At 43.7% G+C, this 19,158-nt stretch overlaps 1 protein-coding gene across 5 annotated transcripts in view; it reads left to right on the forward strand.

The window, feature by feature from the left end:
- The window catches only part of CTBP1 (C-terminal binding protein 1), an 873,727-nt gene that overhangs the window by 796,173 nt on the left and 58,396 nt on the right, over positions 1–19,158 (forward strand). The gene's annotated exons all lie outside the window — the stretch shown is intronic.

Genomic DNA, 19,158 nt, shown 5'->3' on the forward strand with positions numbered 1-19,158 from the left:
GCGAGGGCTGCTTCACAACACATCCATTGAGATGTGTTGACCAAACATATACTCCATTCCAGGTCCCAGAAGACATTTGTTATCTATAAGCATGATTTAGATCAGCCTTTTTTAACCAGGGTGCCTGCAGTTTTCTACAGGGGTGCCTTGGCAAAATGCCCAAAAAATTGTATACAAGCCAGCAGATGAGTTAAGCCTAACTTTTAGTTGCGTAAAGCCACAGGTTTTCATTGTGCACCACTAAAAGCTTCTAGGCGCCGGAACCCTAACAACAACTGACATTATCAGTTTATAAGGAGGACATTGTTTGCTCCTCCCCACCCCTCTCTGTCAGGCTTGGGATCACATTAACTGACTGAGGGAGAAGAACAATGGAATGCTAGTCCGTGCCAGTGTGAAAAGCTGTTTTTATCCAGCCCTTGTAACACGGTTTCATCCACTAATACCAACAAGGACAGCAATGAAGAGGGCACAATTCCTTCCAATGACACCAACAATGGGGCAAAATTCATCCCAATGACACCAACAAAGGGGCCCAATGACATCAACGATGGGGTACAATACCAATCAAGGACACGAACAAAGGACGTCAATGATGGGGCACAATTCCACCCAGACATTGTCAGGACCTTTTCTACTTCCAAAGGCCACAGTCCGGCCCTCCTGAAGTCTGAAGGGCAGGAAACTGGCCCTTTGTTTAGAAGGTTTGGAGACCCCTGCCTTGTAAGAATACATCACCTGTAATTTTGGGTGTTCTACATGTGTGGATGTTGCTGCGTTAATCAAAAAACTATCAGTTTCGTTTTTTTTGCATTTTTAGAATGGGGTGCCTCGATCATGCTGAATTTTAAAGGGTTCCTCGACTGAAATAAGGTTGAGAAACCTGGTTTAAGATTGTAAGCTCTAACAAGCAAGGCCCTCTGATTGCTCCTGTGTTCAATTGCATTCTAAAAGTACTGTCTACCCTAACGTTGTAAAGCTCTGCACAAACTGTTGACACCATATAAATTCTGTATAATAATAATGTTATACTATACATGCACATTGCCTGAAAAATATATTATGTCTGCATTTTTATGCAATAAAACACACAAAAAGCATGTCAATACAACGTGCCTTTTGCTACTCGACCCTTGAGGTGGTCACGAGATGTTGACATCTCAGGTCCATGTTTCTTTTAGAGAAGGAATGAGTTGAGATGTCTAGATCAGGGGTCTCCAAACTTTTTGAACAAAGGGCCAGTTTACTGTCCTTCAGACATTAGGGAGGGCGGACTGTGGAAAAGGTCCTAACATCAGTGGAAAAAATAACGCCTCATCAGTTGTTTCAGTGGGCATAATAGTGCCCCATTGTTGGTGTCACTGGGAAGAAATCGTTCCCCATTGTTGGTGTCGTTGGGAAGAATTGTGCCCCATTGTTGGTGTCGTTGGGAAGAATTGTGCCCCATTGTTGGTGTCGTTGGGAAGAATTGTGCCCCATTGTTGGTGTCGTTGGGAAGAATTGTGCCCCATTGTTGGTATCAGTGGATGAGATAGTGCCCTAAGGAAGGGCCAGATAAAAGCAAGCAAAGGGCCTCATCTGGCCCCCGGGCCACAGTTTGGAGCCCCCTGGTCTAGATAATGGACCTTCACCCTTCTCATCCACTCTTCTCCTGAGGCTGGAAAATGATCAATGTTTGCTGTGACCTGTCTGCTTCTATGAGGTCTTGACTCTTGGACCCAAATGCCCATATCTCCTTTTCCTTTGCAAATATGTTTATTTTCCTGTACTTTTTATAGCAAATCTGTCTAGTATATTTTTGCTGCTATTTTTCAATGACTGGTATAAAGGAAAAGTAGACCTTTGGGGGGTATACTTTTGTATACCTATGGTAATGCTGTATTGGCGAAGAGTTCTGGCGTGTTAAGTGTGTAATTCAAAGTGTATGCATAGTCAAAACATTTTCTTTCCTTTTGGATAGAGTAAGGAAAGGTTAAAACCCCTCTGTTTACTTTTGCTGTCCCCTAGGGGGATTTCTCTTCTTTCTGTACTGGAGACACAGTGAAGATTTAAAGGAAGTCTCTACAAAGAGACAACTCTGAGATACAACTGTCTCTCTTAGACAGTTGTCATCGGAATAGGTGTCATTTAATTGACGGTGGTCACCAGGACAAATAGAAAAAGTTAATCCCCCCAGTGAGAAAACAGAAAGCTAACAAGTTCTAGCCCTTCCTTACAACAAAGCTAAACAAAGTTTTTCCTTTAGTTCTAATTTAAATCACTTCATGACTGCCCACCATTAATCTAAAGCATGAAGCACCCACCATATCTAAACAGTGAGGACCTAAGGGGGTAGGTTATGCATGTGTGCTTTTGAAACACATGTATATGCTAAGCTAAAAAAAAAAGGGGGTGTACATACGCTTTTTTTTTTTTTTTTTAAGGCAACCAAATCACAATTGACCCTTATTTGCGCTGCATAGACCCCATGGAGTGACTGTACAGCCTAGTTCAGCTTGCCTTCCTTAAATGACTTATGGACTCCCTCTTGTGGTCAAAATGGTTATCTGCATTATTACACCTAATAGTCTTGGCTTCAAGGTCTATAATCCGGGATATTGGATAAAAATTGACGCTGACCCTTTCCACTACAGCCTCTCCCCCTTAAATCACGATTCTATTCAGACATCAGTGTCACTTGAAACTTAACCTCCTGTGCTCAGGTGGGGTGCTTGGGGGTAAAACGGACTCTCCTCTCGGCTTGGTCTTGCAAGTACAGAGCACACGTCTTGCTACACTCTTAGAACTGTCGATATCCTTGCACAAACTAAAAAAGACCTAAAAATAAATAAATAAAAAAACTGCCTGAGTTGAAAGATGGGTTCAATCATGTAAAAGACAAAGTGCATTTGTTTATTTTTTTGGAGCCTGTAAAGCATCTGCTGATTGCTGATGCCATGCAGGTCTCCTGCAGACCTCTCAGTGTATCTGTGTGCCTGTACATTATTGGGTAAGCAGATACATTGACAGGAAGAATCAATGAACTACCACGGCACTGTAGATTGCTGTGGTAGTTCATTGATTCTTAATGTCAATGTATCTGCTTACCCAATGTACGGGAACACATTTTCATAATTTTAATATAGACCAGGTATCACTAAATGGCAGACCACAGTTTATCTGTGTGGCTGAGGATCACAGATGGTAAAGTCCCCTACCCCACCCTCTTTAATGTATTCCTCTGCATGCTGTCACTGGGGGCGCTAGTCACTATTCTGTACATATTAAGATGCTTTATAAAGATATCCTTAGTATTACCATTATGTGTAAATTTATATTTATAGATTTGTTATAGTTGGTGCATCTGATTACAGTCCTATTTACAAGAGTCACACACACTGAGATTTTTGACCTATATTATTATGTTGGGTACACGTCAGTAGAAATAGAGTGGGCACCATGGTGCTTCCTTGGCGCAATAGGTTACCCAGCTGAGTGGGAACAGTGCTGTTAATGATGGATGTGACTCTTGGGTAGACGCTTTGGGTGCTAGATAATAACTTGTCTCTTTCCCTGTTTCCTTGACTTGTATGGCAACCCCAAAGGGATTGTCTTCTTGCTTAGTTTGGGTATTCAATGTCTGTGGTAACAGACAAACAAATCTCTTGCACTCAAAAGTGATGTGATGACAGTGGATATCGCCTAGAAATTCTGACAATAGATGCACTGGCACAGTTGACAAATCCATATCCCTTCTTGACACGTGTAAGCTGCTGCAGTGTACTCTGCTTCAGTTGAAGATAGAGCAACAGTTACTTGCTTTTGACTAGACCAACTTATGGTTTCTTCCCCATATTGGAAGATGAATCCACTTGTCAATTTGCAGTCTGTGCAGTCCCCAGTCCAATCAGCATCCACATATCATCTGACCAGTTTTGGATCAGATGTTGCTGGTAACCATAACTTCATCTGAATTGTTCCTTTTAAGGTCACGTTTTACTTCCAGTCAGACTGACGGGGAATTGCGACTTTCCTGCATAGTATGCCCACTGCTGCGGCTATGTCAGGTCTTGTCAGTGGCAACAGTAACAGCTTACTGATTTCTCTGCGAGATGTATCATTGTTGGGTAGCAAGTTTTCTGCTTCATTGCCTGGTTCCATAGGAGTTTTCACTTTGCATCTTACAAGATTTGAGAGATTTTCTGAGACTGGTTGAGAAGATAACTTCCATTTTCTTCTCTCTCTATTTGGATTCCCAGATAGTAGCTAATGTTCCCAAGTTCTTTGGTTTCAAAATTTTCTTTCAGCTTGTGAACTATCTGATTATAATCAACTTCTAGTTCGAAACCGGTGATAATATCGTGGACATAGATAAGGGTGTATATCCATCTGTCTTTTTGATTCCTTGGGTAGAGACAGGGGTCTGCTTTACTTCTTGAGAATCCCTCTCTGGTGGGTACTTAATTCACTTTCTCATTCCACATCCTTGCAGATTGTTTAAGACTGTAGATGCTCTTCTGAAGTTTACACCCAAGGTTGTCTCCTTGCTCAAACCCTGGTGATTGCTCCATGAAGAGATCTTCCTTAATGTCTCCATATTGCAAAGCAGTTTTAACGTCTAGATGTTTGACTTGCATGCCCTTCCCGGCTGCAACACTAGGAAGTGCTCTGATGGAGTGTTTAATGACTTTGAAAGTCCACTTCCTATTTTGCGGTTAGGAGGGAGCTCTGCGAGTGTCCAGGTTTTATTTTCTTGAAGTGACTTTCATTCTTCTGCTGCCTTTCTCAATCTATTATTATTATTATTATTATTATTATACACGATTTATATAGCGCCAACAGTTTACGCAGCACTTTACAATACATGTGAGGTAGGTTGGCATCCAACAACATGCACCTGACCATTTCTCTAAGCCCTTGTACACACGGTCGAACATTCTGACGGAAAATGTCCGATCGGACCATGTTGTTGGAAATTCTGTCCGTGTGTGGGCTCCATCAGACTGTTTCTGTCGGAATATCCAACCGACAAAGTTTTAGAGCTGGGCTGTAAAATTTTCCGGCAACATGTAGAGAATTCCGATTGGACAAAGTGGCACGAATGCTCAGATCCCTAGACCAAAGCTATTGGCTACCAGACTGAACGTAGTTCCGTCATAAGGAAATAACATCGTCATGTTCTGAACGATTGGATTTTCCGACAACTTTGTCCGACCGTGTGTATGCAACACCAGTTTCGGACAAAATCCAATGGATTTGGTTGTCGGAATGTCCGACCGTGTGTACGAGGGCTAAGAGTGTGATTTTTATTTATTTTTTCCTTTCTGGTACACCATTTTGTTGAGGAGTGCATGTTGAGGTTGTCTGGTGTACTATTCCTCGTCTCTTTAGGTATGAGGCCACGTCTTTGCTTATGTATTCTCCACCACTGTCAGTGTGTATTATTGCCGGTTTCCATTAGAATTTGTTGCTAGACATGGCAACGCACTCTTGAAGATTCTTTGATGTTTCATTTTTGTGTTTCATCAGATAAGTCGCTGTGTACCTGGAATAATCATCCATGAAATCAGTAGATATCTGTTCCCATCTGACATGGGAGTTTTTATTGGACAGCATACGTCACTGTGTATGAGCTGCAGGGTTGGGTGGTTTTTCTTTGAGATGCCTGTGGAAGGGGAGCAAGTGTCGCTTTTGCTTCAATGAAGCACTTTCAGTTCATGAGCACTTTGCAAGGTGCTATTGTCAAATCTTCTGATAAGCCTATGTTTATAATGTCCCGTATAGCTTCTGGACTTGTGTCCCAGCCACCTGTGCCAGAAGTGAATACATTTGTTGAGCAAGGTCATTAGAGACTATATTGACTTTTTGACCTGTGATGATGAGCCTGTATAGGTGATCATCCAGTTTTCCTTTTGCGAGGAACCACTTATTGTGAATTGTGCATTCATCACCCTAAAACTTAACTGTGAGACTGTTTGCAAGACTTTTCAGTGATAGTAGGCTGCCTTCTAGTTCTGGAACGTACAGCACTTTCTTTACAAGGATACTGTGCTTGCTTCCTTGTGATGTAATGCAGTTTGGGAAGCCCTGGCCTTTACTTTCTGCAGTGATGCTGTTCCCGTCTGCTAGGAAAACTTTGTCTTTTGCACTGTCATCAATGTTTATGAAGAAGGTCTCATCGCTAGTCATGTGGCTTATCGCACCTGAGTGTATGCACCAGCCACGTGGCTTGCTGCTCTGTGTTACTTTAACCACCTTCAGACCGGACCATTTTGCTGGTAAATGACCAGAGGTCTTTTTACAATTTGGCACTGCGCTGCTTTAACTGGTAATTGCGCGGTCATGCAATGTTGTACCCAAACAAAATTTGCGTCCTTTTCTTCCCACAAATAGAGCTTTCTTTTGATGGCATTTGATTGCCTCTGCGATTTTTATTTTTTGCGATATAAACGTAAAAAGACCGCAAATTTTGAAAAAAAATGATATTTTCTACTTTTTGTTATTAGAAAAATCCAATAAACTCAATTTTAGTCATACATTTAGGCCAAAATGTATTCAGCCACATGTCTTTGGTAAAAAAAAAGTCAATAATTGTATATTTATTGGTTTGCGCAAAAGTTGTCACATCTACAAACTAAGGTACGTTTTCTGGAATTTACGCAGCTTTTAGTTTACGACTGCCTATCTCATTTCTTGAGGTGCTAAAATGGCAGGGCAGTACAAAACCCCCCCAAATGACCCCATTTTGGAAAGTAGACACCCTAAGGAAATTGATAAGCGGCATGTTGAGCCCATTGAATATTTTATTTTTTTGCCTCAAGCGATTGAATAATGACAAAAAATCATTTATTTATTTTTTTTTACACAAAGTTGTCACTAAATGATATATTGCTCACACATGCTATGGGCATATGTGAAATGACACCCCAAAATAAATTCTGCTCCTTCTCCTGAGTACGGGGATACCACATATGTGGGACTTTTTGGGAGCCTAGCCGCGTACGGGGCCCCGAAAACCAAGCACCGCCTTCAGGCTTTCTAAGGGCGTAAATTTTTGATTTCACTTCTCACTACCTATTACAGTTTTGAAGGCCATAAAATGCCAAGATGGCACAAAACCCCCACAAATGACCCCATTTTAGAAAGTAGACACCCCAAGCTATTTGCTGAGAGGCATTTTGAGTCCATGGAATATTTTATATTTTGCCACAAGTTGCGGGAAAATTACAAACTTTTTTTTTTTTTTTTTTTTCACAAAGTTGTCACTAAATGATATATTGCTCACGCATGCCATGGGCATATGTGAAATGACACCCCAAAATAAATTCTGCTGCTTCTCCTGAGTACGGGGATACCACATATGTGGGACTTTTTGGGAGCCTAGCCGCGTACGGGGCCCCGAAAACCAAGCACCGCCTTCAGGCTTTCTAAGGGCGTTACAGTTTTGAAGGCCATAAAATGCCAAGATGGCACAAACCCCCCCCCCAAATGACCCCATTTTGGAAAGTAGACACCCCTAAATTTAGGGGTACACTAGTGAGACTAGGTAATAAATGGTGGGTGCCCTGAAACTATAAAAAAATAACTAACCAACCAGCGTCACCTGTAACAGTAATATGGTGATCACTGGTGAAAGGGTTAACTAGGGGGCAATCAGGGGGCTTTATGCGGTAGTATATGGGGGTCCCTGGCGCTATAAAAAGCTGCGGCGAACCTAAATACCTACCTGCCTAACTAGCGTCACCTGTGACACTAATACAGTGATCAGAAAAACGATCGCTTATTAGGCTGGGTTCACACTGGAGCGATGTGGGAACGCCACGAATGCGCGGCGGGTTCCCGCATCACATGCCTCCCGGCGGCAGTTCACACTGCCCTATGCGAACTGCTGGGAGTGTCAGTGAAATGTTAATGACACCCCCAGATCAGTTCGCATATCGCAGTGCGATCTGCAAACTCGGATCGCATGGTGTGAACACCCATGCGATCCGATTCTGCTGCGGACCAAAAAAAGGGTCCCGTGCGAGTTTGCGGCGGGTGCGACACGAATTCAGCCATACTATCTGTATGGCTGAACTCGAATCGCACAGAGATCGGATGTGATTTGCACTGCAGTGCGGTGCGAATCACATCCGTTCTCATAAACCGCTGCAATGTGAACCCAGCCTTAGTGACACTGGCGACGGGGGTGATCACGGGGTTAAACCTTTATTGGGGCGGTTAGGGGGGTACCTTAGAACTAAAGGGGGCTAACCCTAACTGCCCTAACAGTTATTACAGTCACAAATGACACCCGCCGGGTGATCAGGGGGTTAAACCTTTATTAGGTAATAAATGGCGGGTGCCCTGAAACTATAAAAAAATAACTAACCAACCAGCGTCACCTGTAACAGTAATATGGTGATCACTGGTGAAAGGGTTAACTAGGGGGCAATCAGGGGGCTTTATGCGGTAGTATATGGGGGTCCCTGGCGCTATAAAAAGCTGCGGCGAACCTAAATACCTACCTGCCTAACTAGCGTCACCTGTGACACTAATACAGCGATCAGAAAAATGATCGCTTATTAGGCTGGGTTCACACTGGAGCGATGCGGGAACGCCATGAATCCGCGGCGGGTTCCCGCATCGCATGCCTCCCGGCGGCAGTTCACACTGCCCTATGCGAACTGCTGGGAGTGTCAGTGAAATGTTAATGACACCCCCAGATCAGTTCGCATATCGCAGTGCGATCTGCAAACTCGGATCGCATGGTGTGAACACCCATGCGATCCGATTCTGCTGCGGGCCAAAAAAAGGGTCCCGTGCGAATTTGCGGCGGGTGCGACACGAATTCAGCCATACTATCTGTATGGCTGAACTCGAATCGCACAGAGATCGGATGTGATTTGCACTGCAGTGCGGTGCGAATCACATTCGTTCTCATAAACCGCTGCAATGTGAACCCAGCCTTAGTGACACTGGCGAGGGGGGGTGATCACGGGGTTAAACCTTTATTGGGGGGGTTAGGGGGGCACATTAGAACTAAAGGGGGCTAACCCTAACTGCCCTAACAGTTATTACAGTCACAAATGACACCAATGCAAAAAAAAAAGCAATTGGTGTCACTGTGACTGGGGGGGCAGGGGTAATTGGGGGGTGATCGGGGGGTAAAGGGGGGGTGTGAGTGTGCCTGGCATGTTCTACTGTGTAGTGTAGTGCTTGTGCAACTCACCGATGCTCTCTCCTCGGTGCCGGAACGAAAAATACCGACACGGAGGAGAGAATACATCACTTCCTCTCCTGTGTTTACATTACAGGAGAGGAAGTGATGTCACCGGACATTTTCATTCGTCGGGAGCGATCGCGAGGGGGTGGCCATGAATGAATGGCCGTCCCCTCGTCCGGGATCGCTCCCGAACGAATACCGACCGCCGCAGGCACCGGGCGGGGGCCCGATCGGGCCCCCGACCGTCGGGCAGGCAAGGACGTACATGTAAGCCCTTATGCCTGCCCGTGCCATTCTGTCGACGTACATCGTCGTGCGGCGGTCGGCAAGTGGTTAAAGGTGCCAATCCATGATTTGTCTTCAGTTTCCTTTGTGATTGCTTTGACTTTCTTTTGTGAATAGCTCTAGCTTTCGCTGCTCAGCTTTCCAGATAGAACAGTCCTTTTTTTAAATGACAGGCTCTGCTTTCTTTGCTGTGCTTAATGCCTTTGTACATCTTAAGAGCTTTGTCATCATGGTGCGTATTTTCTTTCCTTCTGTCATATTCAGCAATTAATTTGCCTTTGACATATTCCAGTGTCAGCTCCTGCTCGGGTCTGGTTTCCAAAGCGTTAAGACGTTAAGAGCATTATATGTTTCTGGAAGGCTGCAGAGGAGCAGGGCAACAATATCAGGGTGGACAAAAATCAAGGATTTAAAAAAAATGTTTTTTACATTTTTTTTTTTTTTAGAATCTGGATTTTTTTTCATTCATTTTTCTTTATTATTAAAAAAAAGTTTTTTTTTTTAACAAATGTATTTCAATAAAATGCTTTTTGGAGTAAAAGTCTATCTAAAGATAGTTTTCTATTTAAGATACATTGATTATCTAGTTTATTCAGCATGAAGCGGTGCTTGGTTATGCAGCATGAGGCTGTATATTCTGCAATATTTACATTTTTGGTAAACTCATTCAATGAATCCAAGCTCTGCAAGCTGATATAACATGCATTGCATTAATGCATTCACACAACTTCACAGTAACTATGAGAAAAAACAAAGTTAAGAAATATTCCTTTAGCCCATTGTTTTGCAAATCTATGTACATTACAAACTGTATGATTGAATTGGATCTGATATCGCTGTTTTACTAACTCAACAACTTATTATTCTAAATAGGAAACCTTCATTTTGTTTGCAAATATTAAAGATTTTAACTGCCAGTAAGAATAAGTCCTTACATTTATGCCCCGTTCACACCTATGCGGATTAGATGCGGCTTACGCTGCAGTGCCTGTTAGCGGGCATCCACTTACCTGCTGCCGCCACATCCTTCACCTTGTGTCACTGCCGTATCACCAGCCGTCCCATTAAAGTGAATTAGACTGTTGGTGAGTCAACAGTGAATCAGAGTAGGAGCCGCTGTGGGACAGATGTCAGTTGCTCTTAAAATATTATGATTTAAAGCTGAGTTCCACCCAAAAATTGAATTTCTGCTTTAAGGGAGGTGTCCCCCTCACATGTGCCATTTGGTATGTCAGCTTTTTTTTTGGGTGGGGCCGGATACCCTCCTTTTTAGAGGGGTTCAGCTCCCACTTCCTCCCAACGCACTACGGGACCGGAAGGGAGATCAACTCTCCCCCCTCCCTTTTCTTCTTGGCAATCTGGGACATGTCACAGGTCCCAGATGATTGCCCAGCCAGTCACGACGCACCTCGCAGCTTCCCCACAGTGACTATGCCGGCGCCGCAGAGAGGAGGGGGAGACTAGCGGGGCTTCGTTCCCTGCATCACTGGACCCTGGGATAGGTAACTGTCCGATTTATTAAAAGTCAAGCAGCTGCAGTATTTGTAGCTGCTGCATTTTTTATTTTTATTTTTATATGAACAATATGGTTCTTTGATGTCCAATCCGATGGCATGCAGCTGCACTATGATCTCTAGCATAGCTTTCACGTGGTCACACAATTCCTGGCCTTCTAGTCTCATCTTGTAAAGATTTCTTAGTAAAAACAGCTCACCATTAAGGTTTGAACTCTCATACAGTTTTTGTAATGAACTCCACATACCTTTTGGCTGGTTTCTCTGTTATGTGAATAAGCTGGTCATCTTCCAGTAGCAAGCTTATAGTCACTTTTGTCTGCCTATTCTTCCTATCCCAGTCCCTCGTCTTTCCATCTGTGGGTCTGTCTGTATTCAGTACTTGCCACAAGTCATCCTTGCCTAGAATAATTTCTAAATCAATCTTCCACAGCCGGTAATTGGCATTGTTCAGCTTTACAATTGTAACCTTCATATCTGAACCACTTGCCATCTTTCAGCTGCTTGCAGAGTACTCAGACTTGCAGTATCCTTTCCAGTGCCTGGACGCTGCTGGAGGGTGCCTAGGCCCATAACCTATTAGCAGGTTATTGAATTGTGCGCTGGAAGCTTCTTGTATACAGCAGAACACCTTTACTTGGAGGATGTCTTTATCATGGTTTTACATATAGACAGACAGAAAACAGGACTATATACAAGAACATATGTCGAGGAAGTACAAGCACCACTTCTCATTACATTGCCAAAGAATACAAACCATAACACTGCAGCGCAACCTGCTGGATAGAAAGGTGTAATGCACACAGTACAGTCAGTTTATAAAAGCAACTTTACATTACATGCTGTTGGTCTTCCAACATCCAGCACGCTGGACAACCTTCCAGGTGGCTAACGCGTTTTGAGGGTGGAATCCCCTCTTCCTCAGAGAGGCTCTGAGAAAGAGGGATCCCCTTGAAACGCGTCAGTCATCTGTAAGGTTCTCTGGAGTGCTGGACACAGTCTCGGTGACCTGGTCACTTTGTGTCCATTGTGGACTTTGAAATGTTTTTACGATCTACTTGCGAGTAGTTTTCTTAGTTTTTTTTATTTCAATCAACACCATTTGTGTAATGTGCAAGGTTGGTGCGTCCTCTTTTCGTTTTTTTTGTTTTTTTTTTTCCTTCAATGTCTCTGGTGTAAGGGCTGCCTCAGGTTTGAACGCGCCCTAATTAAATTATACAACACAACCTACCTCATGCTAATTTCCGACAAGGGTTTCCAACAAGGTGCAGTTGTACCAAATCTGATGAAAATGAATTCCCAAATTGATGAATGTAACTGTTGGATCTTTTGTATGCACTAGGTCCCTATGGCTTTTATACACTCTCACCGACCACTTTATTAAGTACACCTAGCTAGTATTGGGTTGGACCACCTTTTGTCTTCAAAACTGCCTTAATTCTTCATGGCATAGTTGCAACAAGGTACTGGAAACTTTTCTCAGATTTTGGTCCGTTTTGACATGGTAGCATGATAGCAGTTGCTGCAGATTTGTTGGCTGCACATCCATGATGCAAATCTCCCGTTCCACCACATCCTCAAAGGTGTTCTATTGGATTAAGATCTGGTGAGTGGGGAGGCCATTGGAGTACAGTGATCTCATTGTCGCATTCAAAATAACAGTGGTGAGATGATTTGAGCTTTGTGACATGGTGCATTATCCTGCTGGAAGGAGCCATCAGAGGATGGGTACACTGTAGTCATAAAGGGATGGACATTGTCAGCAACAATACTCAGGTAGGCCGTGGTGTATAAACAATGCTCAATTGGTGTTAATGGGCCCAAACTGTGCCAGGAAAATATCCCACACACAATTACACCACCAACTTGAACCATGGATACAAGGCAGGATGGATCCATGCTTTCATGTTGTTTACACTAAATTCTGACCCAACCATCTGAATTTTGCAGCTGAAATCGAGACTTTTCAGACCGACAATGTTTTTCCAATCTTTTATTGTCTAATTTTGGTGAGCCTGTGCGAATTGTAGCCTCAGCTTCCTGTTCTTAGCTGACAGCAGTGCCATCCGCTGTGGTCTTTTGCTGTTGTAGCCCATCTGCTTCAAGGTTTGATGTGTTGTGTGTTCAGAGATGGTATTCTGTATACCCTTGGTGTAACAAGTGGTTATTTGAGTTACTGTTGCCTTTCTATCCTCTTGAACCAGTCTTCCCATTCTCCTCTGACATCAACAAGACATTTTCATCCACACAACTGCCTTTCACTGGATTTTCTCTTTTTCGGACCGTTCTTTGTAGCCTGAGAGATGGTTGTGTGTGAAAATCCCAGTAGATCAGCAGTTTTTGAAATACTCAGACCAGCCCATCTGGCACCAACAACCATGCCACGTTCAGAGTCACTTAAACCCCCTTTCTTCCCCATTCTGATGCTCGGTTTGGACTTCAGCAAATATTAACCATGTCTAGATGCCTAAATGCATCAAGTTACAGCCATGTGATTGGCTGATTAGCAACTTGTGTTAACAAACAATTAAACAGGTGTACCTAATAAAGTGGCCGGTGAGTGTATATGCCTCCATTAGTAGAGCTGGCATTGCCAAAGTCTGGTCATAAAGAGTATACAGCGCTGCTGCAGTGATGATTAGGCCAGGCGAGTCTCATGCTGCTGGTGAAGGATCTGCCAGTCTATGGCATGAAATGATTCATACGCTTAGCACTATAAGTAAATAATGTGTGAATATCTGTGTGATACTGCTGGCATGCACATAACTCTGGATTTGGACTGTGAAGACTGCAAGGTGTAATATAAGCAGTCACCTCTGTTCTGTCATTGTCAAGGAGCTCTCAGTTACCACGACAACTGGGGCTGGCATGGCGATCTGCGATGACAGCTTTCATATATCCTGCTATTTAGGGCTCACTGCATGTGTGTATTAATATCTGTGATTGGTGCCATTCCGAATCCGCGCACCACTTCCCTATTCACTGCGGTATTTTATCTATATTCTCGTATAGAATAGCGGCATAAATTTACAGGTTTAAAAAATAAATCCTGACCGTACCAGTCATTTCAGGCCCATCCAACAATGTGAAAGTAGAACCAAGAATCCCAGAACAGTTATTATTCACGGCATGCCGTTAATTACTGTCACAGTTGCTTGTAATCTCAACTGAACTGTCAAGCCATTAAACGACTGGTGTCATAACAGCACCATGGCAACTGCAGATTAAAGAGACTAAGATGGCAGCCTCCTTTGCTGTAAAGGTAGGAGTCTTTTAGTTCCTCCAGGAAAACGTTTTTTTTGACATTTAAAGAGGAACAAGTTATGAGTCTGGGCACCCCCATTCACATGCACATTTGTTTATTTTTAATGCAGTGTCTTGCTTCGCACATAGGGCAGACCATTCATTTAAATGGGCTGTCCAATGCGCAAAAAATAACGCCACAGAGGCTCATGCACCTTTTTTTGAGCTTCAAGCTCTGCGTGCTTCTTGTTGGCGGCGGGGGGGGGGGGGGGGTGTCGCTTTTTAGAAGTGTAGCGGTTGGAGGCAAGCCTAAACTTAGCCAAAGAATAGCAGTGTGTTTGCTGTATATGTTCTATTGCACTGTATTCTAGGAAAGGTCACTCTATGTGCAATATATGAATGATGGGTGAATCCTGAGAATGCGCACTAATATACATTCTAAAATAAAAATAGGTGCCTATGCTGGGAGCTGAGGTTTTTTTTTTATTTTTTCCTTTGTTTTTGTTTTTTTTAATTTAAGTGGTGGATATAACTGGTTATGCAAGTTTGCAAGAAATTGTTATCCTTTATAATCTAACAACTGTATCCATTTATACAGCACTGAAGCTCTTGGCTAAGAGAATGCCTCGCCCAAACACTAGCCCTCTGTGTTATCCAACACTAAGGGGTCCATTTATAAGGCATAGAATGTGACATTCAGTGGAAGTGATTGATGAATAATTAATTCTCAATGTTTTTTAAAGTCATATTGTCTTCTCTATAAATAGACCCCAATGTTTAACCCTTCCTGTAGCACCTAAATTAACCATTCGTGAAACCCTACCACTAACACCAACCTTCATTGTAACATTAACCCTTATTGTTCTCTTTCCTCTAACACTTACCATGATTCCAGCCCTCTGTTAACCTAAAACAAAACTTTCCTATAACTCTTAGCCCTTGTACACACGGTCGGACATTCCGACGGAAGGTGTCCGATCGGACCGCGTTGTCGGATAATCCGACTGTGTGTGGGACTGTTTCCGTCGGAGTATCCGACGGACCAAGTTTTACAACTTGTCTATAAAATTTTCCGACAACATGATCCAAATGCCAAAGTGCCACGCATGCTCAGATCAAATTCCTAAACCAAAGCTATTGGCTACTAGCCTGAATGTAGTCCCGTCCTAACGAAATAACGTCATCACGTTAAGTACGATCGGATTTTCTAACAACTTTGTCCGACTGTGTGTATGCAACCGTTTCGGACAAAATCCATCGGACAAACATCGACGGATTTGGTTGTCGGAATGTCCGACCGTGTGTACAAGGGCTTATACTAACCTGAAGATTAAACCTGTGTATTTTGGATTAGCCCTCTGTGTATCCCTTGTAGTAGCCCTCTGTGTATCTTTCATAGCAGTAGCCCCCTGTGTACCCCTTGTAGCACTAGCCCCCTGTGTACCCCTTGTAGCACTAGCCCCCTGTGTACCCCTTGTAGCACTAGCCCCCTGTGTACCCCTTGTAGCACTAGCCCCCTGTGTACCCCTTGTAGCACTAGCCCCCTGTGTACCCCTTGTAGCACTAGCCCCCTGTGTACCCCTTGTAGCACTGGCCCCCTGTGTACCCCTTGTAGCACTGGCCCCCTGTGTACCCCTTGTAGCACTGGCCCCCTGTGTATCCCTTGTAGCACTGGCCCTCTGTGTGTACCCTCGTAGCTCTGGCCCTCTGTGTGTACCCTCGTAGCTCTGGCCCTCTGTGTGTACCCTCGTAGCTCTGGCCCTCTGTGTGTACCCTCGGCCCGCTGTGTGTACTCTCGTAGCACTGGCCCTCGGTGTGAGCCAACCTACTGTACACGTTACTCCTTGTTTGCAAACATCTGCTTTGGCAGGCAGGGCTGGAATCTTTTGCTTAATTTCTGCACTGTGTATATTCTGTTCTTTCTACTTAAAAGGATAGATCACCTTTTACAAAAAACCTGCTTATGCAGGTAAATGATGTTTGTAGATTAAAACAAACACTGCAGCTCTGACTAAAGATGAATAATACCCTTGCTATAAGTGTGGGCCATTTACATACCTTATGAAGTCTGACTGGAATACCCAGAGGACGTTGCTAAGTGAGGCCTGGTCATCACTGCTTACATTCACCATCACAGACGGGAGCTTTCTCTGAGTCGAACCCCCTCACATACTCTGTCTCACCTGGTGCAGTAGCTCTGAGCTCAGCATTTGAGAGTTCACACCTATGATGGTAGAGGATGACTGCTAAACTGCTGTTGATTGCCCCCACAGCAAGCCGATTGCTATGGAGGCAGCCGAGCTGCAGCACCATGTATCCATTCAGACACGGAGCTGCAGTTCGGTCCTGCCCCCTCTCTATCCTGATTGGCTAACTGAGTTCCACAGTAATGGGAGCCAATGGTGTCGCTGCTGTATCTCAGCCAATCAGTCGAGGCACTCGTAGACATCGCTGGAGAGAGATGGGGCTCAGGTAAGTATTGGGGGGGGGGGGGCTGCTGCACACAAAAGGCTTTTTATCTTAATGCATAGAATACATTAAGATGCAAAAAAAAACTTTCACATGGGCCTTCCGATCGGTTTCACCTGTGAGTTTTTCATGCGGACCTGATCGGACGCTCCATTCATCCCTATGGGGCAGCAGATGTCAGCAGTGACATGTACGCCGACATCCGTCGCTATCCGATTTGATCCCTTTCCGTGAAATCCAGATGGATGGAAATCCTATTTTCTATCCCTCTGGCTGATCAGATTCAATGAAAACAGACAGGCGGACCATTTTCATCCGATCTCCCTATAGAGGAGAGCGGGGCTCTGACAGGTCCCTCTCGGTACAGTAAGTGGAGACGGACCTGTCATCTGCCTGCTCAGCAGGGATCAACGGATCGATCACCTGCTGAGCAAAACTGGGTCCGCCGGGCGGAAAGCCCGTGTGAAAGAACCCTTTCTTTAAGTTTTTGCGTTCATGCAGGGACTGTCTAATACACCTATTTGCATATCCTTTTATTTGCAGTGGAAGGACTTTCCCTTTGCGACCTAAAGTTCACCTGTCATGACAGATTTATGGAGGGGGTCAATGCTGGCTGCCTTTTTCAAAAAGCTAGTTGCCTGGCTAAATCTGGCTGCAGTAGATTTGAGTCACTGACCCAGAACAGATATGCAATACAGTGCCTTGAAAAAGTATTCACACCCCTTGAAATTTTGTCACGTTACAATCAAAAACGTAAATGTATTTTATTGGGATTTTACACGCTAGACCAGCATAAAGTGACACATAATTGTGAAGTGGAAGGAAAATGATAAATGGTTTTCCAAATTTTTTTTTAAATCTGAAAAGTGTGGTGTGCATTTGTATTCAGCCCCCCTAAATGCATGCTTTGTAGAAGCACCTTTCGGGCTCGATTACAACTGCAAGTCTTTTTGGGGATGTCTCTACCAGCTTTGCCCATCTAGAGAGTGATATTTTTGCCCATTCTTCTTTGCAAAATAGCTCAAGCTCTGTCAGATTGGATGGAGAGCGTCTGTGAACAGCAATTTTCACAAGTCTTGCCACAGATTCTCAATTCGATTTAGTTCTGGACTTTGACTGGGCAATTCTAACACATGAATATGTTTTGATCTACACCATTCCATTGTAGCTCTAGCTGTATGTTTAGGGTCATTGTCCTGCTGAAAGGTGAACCTCCACCCCAGTCTGAAGTCTTTTGCAGACTCCAACCAGTTTTCTTCAAAGATTACCCTATATTTGGCTCCATCCATTTTCCCATCAACTCTGATCAGCTTCCCTGTCCCCCTGAAGAAAAGCATCCCCACAACATGATATTGGTATTTTCAGATTGATGTGCAGTGTTCGTTTTCCCGCCACACATAGCGTTTTGTTTTTGGGCCAAAATGTTCAATTTTGGTCTCATCTGACCAGAGAAACTTCTTCCGCATGTTCGCTGTGTCCCCCACATGGCTTCTCACAAACTGCAAACGAGAATTGTTATTGCTTTCTTCTTGCCACTCTTCCACAAAGGCCAGATTTGTGGAGTGCACGACTAATAGTTGTCCTGTGGACAGACCTCCAGAGTTACCATGGGCCGCTTGGCTGCTTCTCTGATGCTCTCCTTGCCTGGCCTGTCAGTTTAGGTGGACGGCCATGTCTTGGTAGGTTTGCAGTTGTGCCATACGCTTTCCATTTTCAAATAATGGATTGAACAGTGCTCCGTGAAATGTTCAAAGCTTGGGATATTTTTTTTATAACCTAACACTGCTTTAACCTTCTCCACAACTTTATTACTGAGATTAAATTGCACACAGGTGGATTCTACTAATTAGGTGACACTGCTGAAGGCAATTGGTTCCGCTAGATTTGATATCAGGGGCTGAATACAAAAGTACGCCACATTTTTCACATATTTGTTAAAAAAAATTGAAAACCACTTATCGTTTTCCTTCCACTTCACAATTATGTGCCACTTTGTGTTGGTCTATCACATAAAATCCCAATAAAATACATTTACGTTTTTGGTGGTAACATGACAAAATAAGGAAATTTTAAAGGGGTGTGAATACTTTTTCAAGGCACTGTAAACTAAATTCACAGGTGGAAATGTATCAACACTGGGGCATAAAAAATCTGGAGCAGTTGTCTGTGGCAACCAATCAAGCTGGAGATAGAAGCCGATTGGTTACCATGCACAGCTGCTCCAGTTTCTCCATAGCACCTTGTACCTATACTGGTTCCTAGGTCAGTGACTCAAAGTGTTAAGTCAAAGCATCAGCATCATACCCAGGCAATTAGCATTTTCAGAAGAGTTCAGTAATGGCAGCCTACATATTGCTTTTATGACAGGTTTCCTTTAAAGTTACTTACTAGCTTCTAGATTGGATTGACTGAATTCTGTATTAATTTGCCCACACCAGTTTAGATCAAGTTTCAAGAGGGTGA

The sequence above is a fragment of the Lithobates pipiens genome, unplaced genomic scaffold, assembly GCF_037356315.1.
Source record: "Lithobates pipiens isolate NorthernLeopardFrog02 unplaced genomic scaffold, aLitPip1_a1.2 Scaffold_13, whole genome shotgun sequence".
Taxonomy (NCBI): Eukaryota; Metazoa; Chordata; class Amphibia; order Anura; family Ranidae; genus Lithobates; species Lithobates pipiens.